General features: G+C 36.1%; 1 long non-coding RNA gene across 1 annotated transcript; it reads left to right on the top strand.

The window, feature by feature from the left end:
* Positions 1-4,574: 4,574 nt before the first annotated feature.
* On the top strand, positions 4,575-6,516 carry LOC122022425. The gene is made up of 3 exons (XR_006122971.1): positions 4,575-4,605; positions 5,808-5,841; positions 6,427-6,516. It is a non-coding gene; the product is annotated as an uncharacterized LOC122022425 (long non-coding RNA).
* The last annotated feature ends 2,195 nt before the right edge of the window (positions 6,517-8,711 follow it).

The raw sequence follows: 8,711 nt of genomic DNA, 5'->3' as shown, positions 1-8,711 counted from the left end.
TAAATTTGAAAGCATAACTACACTAAAAAAAACATAAATTTGGGGACAAAAGTTTGGAATGAAAATAATTCATCCTAAAATTGGGACAAATTTATCAACAAAAATAAATTTCGACCCAAATGACCAACGAAATTTGCAACAAAAAAATTTTGTTTCAAGTTTGCAACAGGAAAAAATTTCGTTGCTAAATTCGACCCCAAATCTGGAACAAATCCAGAATTCGTCCCAAATTTAGAGACAAATCCTGGATTCGTCCAGATTTTGGAACGAATCGAGGATTCGTCTTAAAATCTGAGACGAATCATGGATTCGTCCCAGAATTGAAATTATTTTTTAAAAAAAGAAAAAAAAACACGGAAGACTTATATCTTGACCTAGAGACATCGGAATTTCATGAAACAAGTTTTTATGCATTTGTATTATTGTCCTAATCGTAAATATGCCATCATCCATAATTTTGAATTAATATTTTGAGTGATTCAAAATTTTAACACAAATTAGGTCAAAATGGAATTAAAAAATTCCAAAAATCAATATATTTGGTCAAAAATATTTTTATGGATATATTTACGATCAAGACAACGATACGAACGTATAGAAACTTGTTTCACAAAATTCCGATATCTCTAGGTTCATATTTAAGGTATCCCATTTTTTTCCTTTTTTCTTAAATAATTTAATTTTTGGGACGAATCCCTGGATTAGTTCCAAAATCTAGGATGAATCCCTGGATTCGTCCCAAAATATGGGACGAATCCGAATCCAAAATTTGTCCCAAAACTGAAATTAATTTTAAAAAAAAGAAAATTAAACACCGAAGGCTTATATCTTGACCTAGAGACATCAGAATTTTCTGAAACAAGTTTCTATGCGTTCGTATCATTATCCTGATCGTAAATATACCATCATCCATAATTTTAAATTACTATTTTGAGTGATTCAAATTTTTAACACCAAAAATAGGTCAAATTGGGATTAAAAAATTCAAAAAATCAATATATTTGGTAAAAAATATTTTTATGGATATATTTATAATCAAGACAATGATACAAATACATAAAAACTTGTTTCATGAAATTTCAATGTCTCTAGGTTCATATTTAAGGCGTCCAATTTTTTTCTTATTTTTAAAAAATAATTTAAGTTTTGGAACAAATGCCTGGATTCGCCCCAAATTTTGGGACAAATCCCGGGATTCGTCCCAAGTTTTGGGATCACGTGCCGGTTGTAGTTCTGCTTCATCCTTTGCCGGTATGCCATCAGCCGAACGGACGCTTTGGCTCGCTCTTCATCAATCAAGTCCAATTCCATGTTCCTCCGCTCGGCCTGCCGACGCGGACGTCGCTTGTTGTTCCATCCGCTCGGCTTGTGCCTTCTGTTTCTGTTGCTACACGAGTTTAGCTACTCTTGCCTCGATTAGAGCGTCGAGCTCCTCCATGGAGAGCATCACCGTATGCGGTCGTCCAGCTTCGTCCATTGCTTCCGATCAGATGCAGGAGCGTTCCCACAGACGGTGCCAAATTGATCCTGTCCGAGTCGCTGAATCAACGGACGCTGGGTACGTGGCGCTCTCCGACTGCTGACGTTGATCTCCGACCACTGGTACCGACTTCCAGCGAACCTGCAAAGAAGTCGAGCCGGGAAGGGGTTCCCGGCGACGACCCTCCGACGCTCAAGTCAGGCAAATGAAAAACAAGAAGGTGGCTTCCAGGATCAGAGATTGCATACCTCCGGTGAGATCTAAGGGCTCTTATATAGAGCTATGGGAGCTTAGTGCACACAAACCGAGGTGTACACGTGTCCTGTACCATACCACAGCATGGGCTTGTCAGAAAAGCCTGTCTGACGCCATACTGCTACAGTCTGAACGTCTCCTTAATGGGACAGCAGAACCCTTTGTCGTACGATACGGAGTATGGCATGGTCCTCGGACATGCTTGTTGTCAGCAACAGGAGTTACTGAGATGACGTCCCCACTGCCCCACACTTTTTGACTTCCTCTTCCCGGATCACCCATCAAGCCGCTCAGCCAGAACATTCGCCTTTGATCTAGCGTAGGTGGTCGTCTGTCCGGGAAGGTTCAGGGTCGTCGCCTGCTCGGCTCTCGTAGCCTGACACCCTGGCCGAGCGGGCAGGCCGCTCGGCCTTTACTCCTGCATTGCACCGCGGCCGAGCGGACTACCCGCTCGGCCATATGATCTTCTTCATTGGAAATCTAGGCTCACGGCCAGCTGGTTGTTCTCTCGGATGAAGGTCATGGCCTAACGATCGGCATGTCCCGCCCGCTCGTCGAGCCCATGGGGTTGACCCCCCTTTGACTGTTGACCTCCACGTGTCGTTGACCTTTCCCTAATGAGGGCCCCTCGGCCTTACCACCGGATCAGCATAGAAACTTGTTTCATCAAATTCTGATGTCTCTAAGTCCATATTTAAGTCGTCCTATTTTTTTCCATTTTTTTTAAATAATTTAATTTTTGGGACAAATCTTTGGATTCGTCCCAAATTTTTGGGCAAATCCCTGGATTCGTCCTAAGTTTTGGGACGAATCCAGGATTCGTCCCAAAACGGAAAATAATTTAAAAAAAAAAAGAAAATCAAACACCGAAGGCTTATATCTTGACCTAGAGACATCGAAATTTCATGAAATAAGTTTCTATGCGTTTGTATCATTGTCCTGATCGTAAATATACCATCATCCATAATTTTAAATTATTATTTTGAGTGATTCAATTTTTTAACACAAATTACATCAAATTAGAATTAAAAAATTCCGCCAATCAATATATTTAGTCAAAAAAAAATTTCTGGATATATTTACGATCAGGACAACGATACGAATGCACAAAAACTTGTTTCACGAAATTCGGATGTGTCTAGATAGATATTTTTTAAAACATATATATGATGCTACTAACTAAAAAGGTGTTGTACAGTGAATTGTTGTAAATAAGTGGTCGAAACCTTAAATATCGACCTAGTGACATTGGAATTTCATGAAACAAGTTTCTATGCGTTTGTATCGTTGTCCTGATCGTAAATATACCATCATCCATAATTTTCATTTATTATTTTGAGTGATTCAAATTTTTAACACCAAAAATAGGTCAAATTGGGATTAAAAAATTCCAAAAATCAATATATTTGGTCAAAAATATTTTTATGGATATATTTACGATTAGGACAATGATACGAATGCATAGAAACTTGTTTCATCAAATTCTGATATATGTAGGTCCACATTTATTCCTTCTGAATTTTTTCCTCTTTTATTTAAAAAAAAATAAATTCTGGGACGAATCCCTGAATTCGTCCCAGATTTTGGGACGAATCCAGGATTCATCCCAAAATTTGGAACGAATCCAGAGATTCGTCCTAAATTTAGGGATGAAATTGGGAACAAAAAATATTTGATGGTAAAAACCCTAGATATATACCCCATCACGCTTCTTATTTTCTTCCCCATTTCTTTCCTCTCCCCCCCGTTCCCCCTTCCAACCTGCGATTTCTAGGAGGGTTTCGGCCACATCTTCGACCGACGACGACGTGATCTATGACGACCGCGTGATCTTCGGCGGTGGAAGCTTTTCGATTGGTAAACCCATCTCTCTACGCTGCTCTCGGATCTCCCTCTCTCAGCGACGCGCTGGCTGGCCGAATCTGGCCCACGTCGCGAGGCTGGCCGCTGGCGCGGACTGGCCGCCGCCAGGCGCGGGCTGGCCGCTGCAAGGAGCTGCCTGGCCGTTGCCTGGCTGGCATGTGGGTGGAGGAAGCGGAAGAGGAGGAGGAGGAAGAGGATGATAATGACAATGATGACTTTGATTTTTGATGATGGGTAAGTTTTGTTAGCTTATTTAAAGAAATTCCCCATAATTTATTGTATATACTGTCTCTTTTATAATTTGATTTACTTTATCTCTTAACACATTGTATTTGTTCTACAAGTCATCAGAAATGACATTTCATAAATTCCCCCTCCCCCCTTTTCCAGAATCTTTACATAAAAATGGTAAGTTTTTAATTATCTTTTGTTATATATCAAATCTGTAATTAACTTTATCAAATTATTGGAATTTCCAGCATATATTTCGACGTGATGGACGTAGACGGCGGTCACAAGACCAGACAAATCCATCACCCGCCAGTGAACCTATGCCACCCCCTAATCAGGCAGGACCATCCCATGTGTCTTCTCCACCGGCATCATATTCCCCTGCCAATGTACCTATGCCACCCCTTCATCAGCAGGGCCCATCTCATGTACCTTCTGCACCGGTTTCATATTCGCCGCCGCAAGTACCATACCCAGAGCAGTTACCTGTCCGCTCAAATCCTCTTGAATCAGCAAGAAACTCATTTGCTGAGTTTAGGAATGATAGAGCTCCTTTAGTTCCCATCGGTAATTCGTAAGTACTATAAAATATTTTATTTTTTAGTCCTATCTTAATTATTTAACATCGTTATTTTGTAATTTAATGCAGATTTGAAAATCCGGTACAAGTTGTTCGAGAAATAAATAGAATCGTGAACAGCCATTGGGGAGGGGATTCTATGACATATTCAAGCACTCCACCGGGCACAAAACAACTTTGGTGGAGCGAGTTCAAAGTATATTTTCTTGAGTTTACTTCAATTTTACAATTAATATATAATAAAACAAATTTCCATTTCAACGCTTAAATACTTGGGACTCGAATGACGAAATGGAGATACGAAGAATATTTTAAAAGAAATGTGACGATCACATTAGACATGTATTAAGTAATGCCAAGAATCGGGGGAAAAAAGCCAAACTTCATCACCAAAGAAAATTGGGAGAGGATCACTATATTTTGGGCAACGGAGGAGAGTAAGCAAAGGAGTGACTTGAATAGAATGAATCAATCTCACAATTCTGGTGACTCATGTACTATATATGCGGGAGGCTCCATTAACATAGATGAGCATAGACGGAGAATGATAATTTTTTCACTCTTTTCACAAATTTTTAATATATATCAAATTATTTCATTATTTGAAATAATGTTTTTTTAGACTAAGGAGATAGGGAAGGAGCCTTCTTTCATTGATACTTTCACCCGCACTTTTAAAAAAAAAAGATAACACATGGAGTGGGGCGAGAGCAAAAGCAGTCAAAGTTGGAATTAATATTTATTTTATCTTAATATATGGTTTAAATTTAATTAGTTACGTACCATCACTGTCTTAATATTATATGTGTTTCTATTATATCTAATCAATATCGTATGTGTTTTAAAAAATAGGAAAAATATGATCAACTCGAGCTAGCCCAAACATGCTCACAAGTTGGTATCGATAGTCAGGGGTCTGAGGAGTCTGTTGACAATAATTTGAGTTTATGGTTAGAGGCCAGTGGAGGACCAAAAGGGGGAAGGATATTGGGGATGGATTCCTTGAGCAGAACCCAAAGATTAGTTGGAACATCTTCCTCCACATCAGCACTTACGACCCAAATAAATACCTTGACTGATGAGGTTAGCAATCTGAAGGAAATAATATCGCAAAGAGACCAAGAAAGGGCGCAAAAGACCTAGAACGGGCTAACTTGGAGAAAGATAGAGATATGCACCGACAACAAGAATTAATCATGCGACACCTTCATTTGAGCTCCGCTCAAAGTCAGAATCCTCCCAATGACGATGATGATGATGACTACGATGATAACGATGATGGTGGTGATGGTTTTTGATGATTATTTGTCTCATGTTTACTATTTTACACATTAATCAATGGCTTGATAACTTTTCTAATTTTTATTTTAATTAATATTGTCAATTTGTTTTTAACAGGGTTGGTGAGGCGAACTAAAGGTCGGAGAAAAAAGTAAGTATTAAGTAACATGTTAAACTTTTAATTTTATTTATTTATTTATTTATTTTCTAATTGCTTTTAATTTATTGAAATTTTTTACTACTGCATTATTAGTTCAAATTCCAAATTATGATTAGAGTTTACCTAGCAACAAAATAACCATGAGTACTAAAAGACTAGTATCACCAAATTAAGCTTAACTAGTTTGTGTTTTCTTCATTTGAGCTATTTTCATATGTTAGGAAATTTTAAGAATACCTTTCATGCTCTCCATGTCACATGGACATAGAATATTTGTAGCTATTGATTGATATGGTGAAATAGGTATTATCATAACAATTTGATGTGCCAATTATATTAGGTTGTATCATATTTACGATACTTGTACTTAGCTTCAAGATACTTCTTATAATTTTATTTACCGTTTCTATGACATGATGGTTCATATCATTGGTAAATAGGACATTTATTTGAATGTTTAAGGAATTTCACAGTTATGTCTTGTTTCCAATCTTTCTTGTTACATGGGCATATCGTATCATATTTACAATCTTTCTTGTTACACATGATCTAGTTTATTTGTTTGTTGTTATGTAGGCAAAGGAGATTTGAGGGGGAGCAAAGCTTTTGTGGCAGACGAAGATGACTTGATGTATTCTTAGTTTATTTACCTTCTTGGATGGATGATGGACTTACATAACATTTGGTTGTTGAATTTGTATAATATTTTCTAGAAGCTTGAACAAGATAGATATTGTAATATTTGTTGAGATCTTATATTTGTTGAATTATGAGTTGAGTTCAATTATTAATATTGTATGTGAAATTAGGATGTGTTGAATGTATATAATCTGTTATTTGAATTTGGTGTTTATGTATCTATGGATTGAATTGCAGAAATAAATTAAATTTGGAAAAAAAATTTAATATAGGGATGAAATTGGCGACGAAAACGATTTGTCCCCATTCTATCGTAACTACTACCTTGATAATTTTACGACAAATTTATTTTCATCCCAGAATCTAGGACGAATCTGTGGATTCGTCCCAGAATCTGGAACGAATCCACAAAATTCGTCCCAAAATTCGTCCTAGATTCTGGGACGAAAATTTATTTATTAGTTGAATTAGTATTTTCGTTGCCAAATTCGTCACAAATACTTATGAAAATTATCAACGAATTTGGCAACGAAAATTTAGGTTGTTGCCAAATTCGTTGCCAATTTTATAACAAATTTATTATTTGTTGCAAAATTAGGGACAAAATTGGCAGCAAAAAAATTTTTGTCACTGAATTCGTCCCCAAATTCGTTGCAATATTAGAGACAAACTTGGCAACAAAAAATAATTTGTCACCAAATTCATCCCGAAATTTGTTGCAAAAATAGAGAGAAATTTGGCAAAAAAAATAATGTGAATTCGCCCCCAAATTCGTTGCTAAGTTTGCAACAAAAAAATTATTCGTTACAAATTTGTATGTTTTTTTGCGACAAATTTGGGGATGAAAATTTTATTCGTCGCGAATTTCGTCCCGAAATTCGTTGCCAAATTTGCAACAAACCATAATTCGTTCCAAAAGTTGGCATCAAATATTTTGGGACGAAAAAATTTTCGCCCCTGAATTCGTCACAAAAAATTGTGTAATGATTTTTTTTTAAAAATCCGTCTCAAAATTCATCCCAGAAAGCCTTATTTTTTTTTTTTGTAGTGTTAATGTTCAAAATTTTCATTTACTAGAAAAAATATCACAATATACCGTAACTAAAATTCCGTAAATATTTAGAAATCGCTGGAGTGCCTTACGCACCTCTCTCGCAATATCGAAGGCAGTAAATGAATTCAACAATCCACACTTTTAAGAGTTGAGATCCTCTGTCCCCAAAATGGTGTGTTTCCATGTCCCCTCGTCGATCGGACGGTCATGATAGCATCGTGATGTGCACTGCATCCTTGAGATATGATTTAAACCGTCCAATCGGTGAGGAGACATGGGGACATACTATTTTGGGGACAGACGATCTCAACTCATATTTTTAAATCCTAGAAAATTGATTTTCTTAATTATTTTATATTATAAAGTAAATTGTCATAAAAAATTTAATTCAAATGACAAATTATTTTACTGGTATATTAAACTATGTTTTCAAATATCTAAGTAATACACTTTGCAAAATGCTACTTCATTTTCATTTGTCTCACTAACTAATAGTTGTTTAAATAGGTGATTGAAACGACCATGACATCATAGGCAGATGCTCGAATTAGACTCAAAATCATAGCCAAGTGATCGAGTTGGCCTAGAAATCTCCGTTAAGTGATCGATCGACCATATAGTATGATTTGAAAGTTCTTTGTGACGGCTTATCCATAAAATTGCAATATATAGTGATTGATATTGATAATAAAATTTACATTTATTATTAATGATATCATATGATATATATATAAATATCATTATAAATGAAAATAAAAAAATACATAAATTAAGAAAATAATAAATATTTCCTAATAATAATTATTTTCTAATAATAAGAAAATAAATAATTATTTTTTAATAATAATTATTTCATAATAATTAGGAAATAAATAATTATTTACTTATAATAATTATTTCCTAATACGTTTTCTCAAGATGGTGTCCCAGAAATAATATCAATCTTGTTACAAATAGCAAATAATCGAGGTCGAGAAAGCGACTTGGAGACCCAAATTATTTGTGAAATATGAGTAACTCGTAGTTCGGAGGCCTAAATTATCAGTGGAAATCATAGCAGACGTAGTAACCGGAAGAAGCAGATCTGTCAAAAGTAACTTAATCCATTGGATCTCAGATGCCGCGCAATGGTGCGATATTCAACCTCAGTCGAAGAGCACACAACCGT

The sequence above is a fragment of the Zingiber officinale genome, chromosome 9B (genome assembly GCF_018446385.1).
Source record: "Zingiber officinale cultivar Zhangliang chromosome 9B, Zo_v1.1, whole genome shotgun sequence".
NCBI classification, from domain to species: domain Eukaryota; kingdom Viridiplantae; phylum Streptophyta; class Magnoliopsida; order Zingiberales; family Zingiberaceae; genus Zingiber; species Zingiber officinale.
This window is presented reverse-complemented; position numbering and strand designations above follow the sequence as displayed.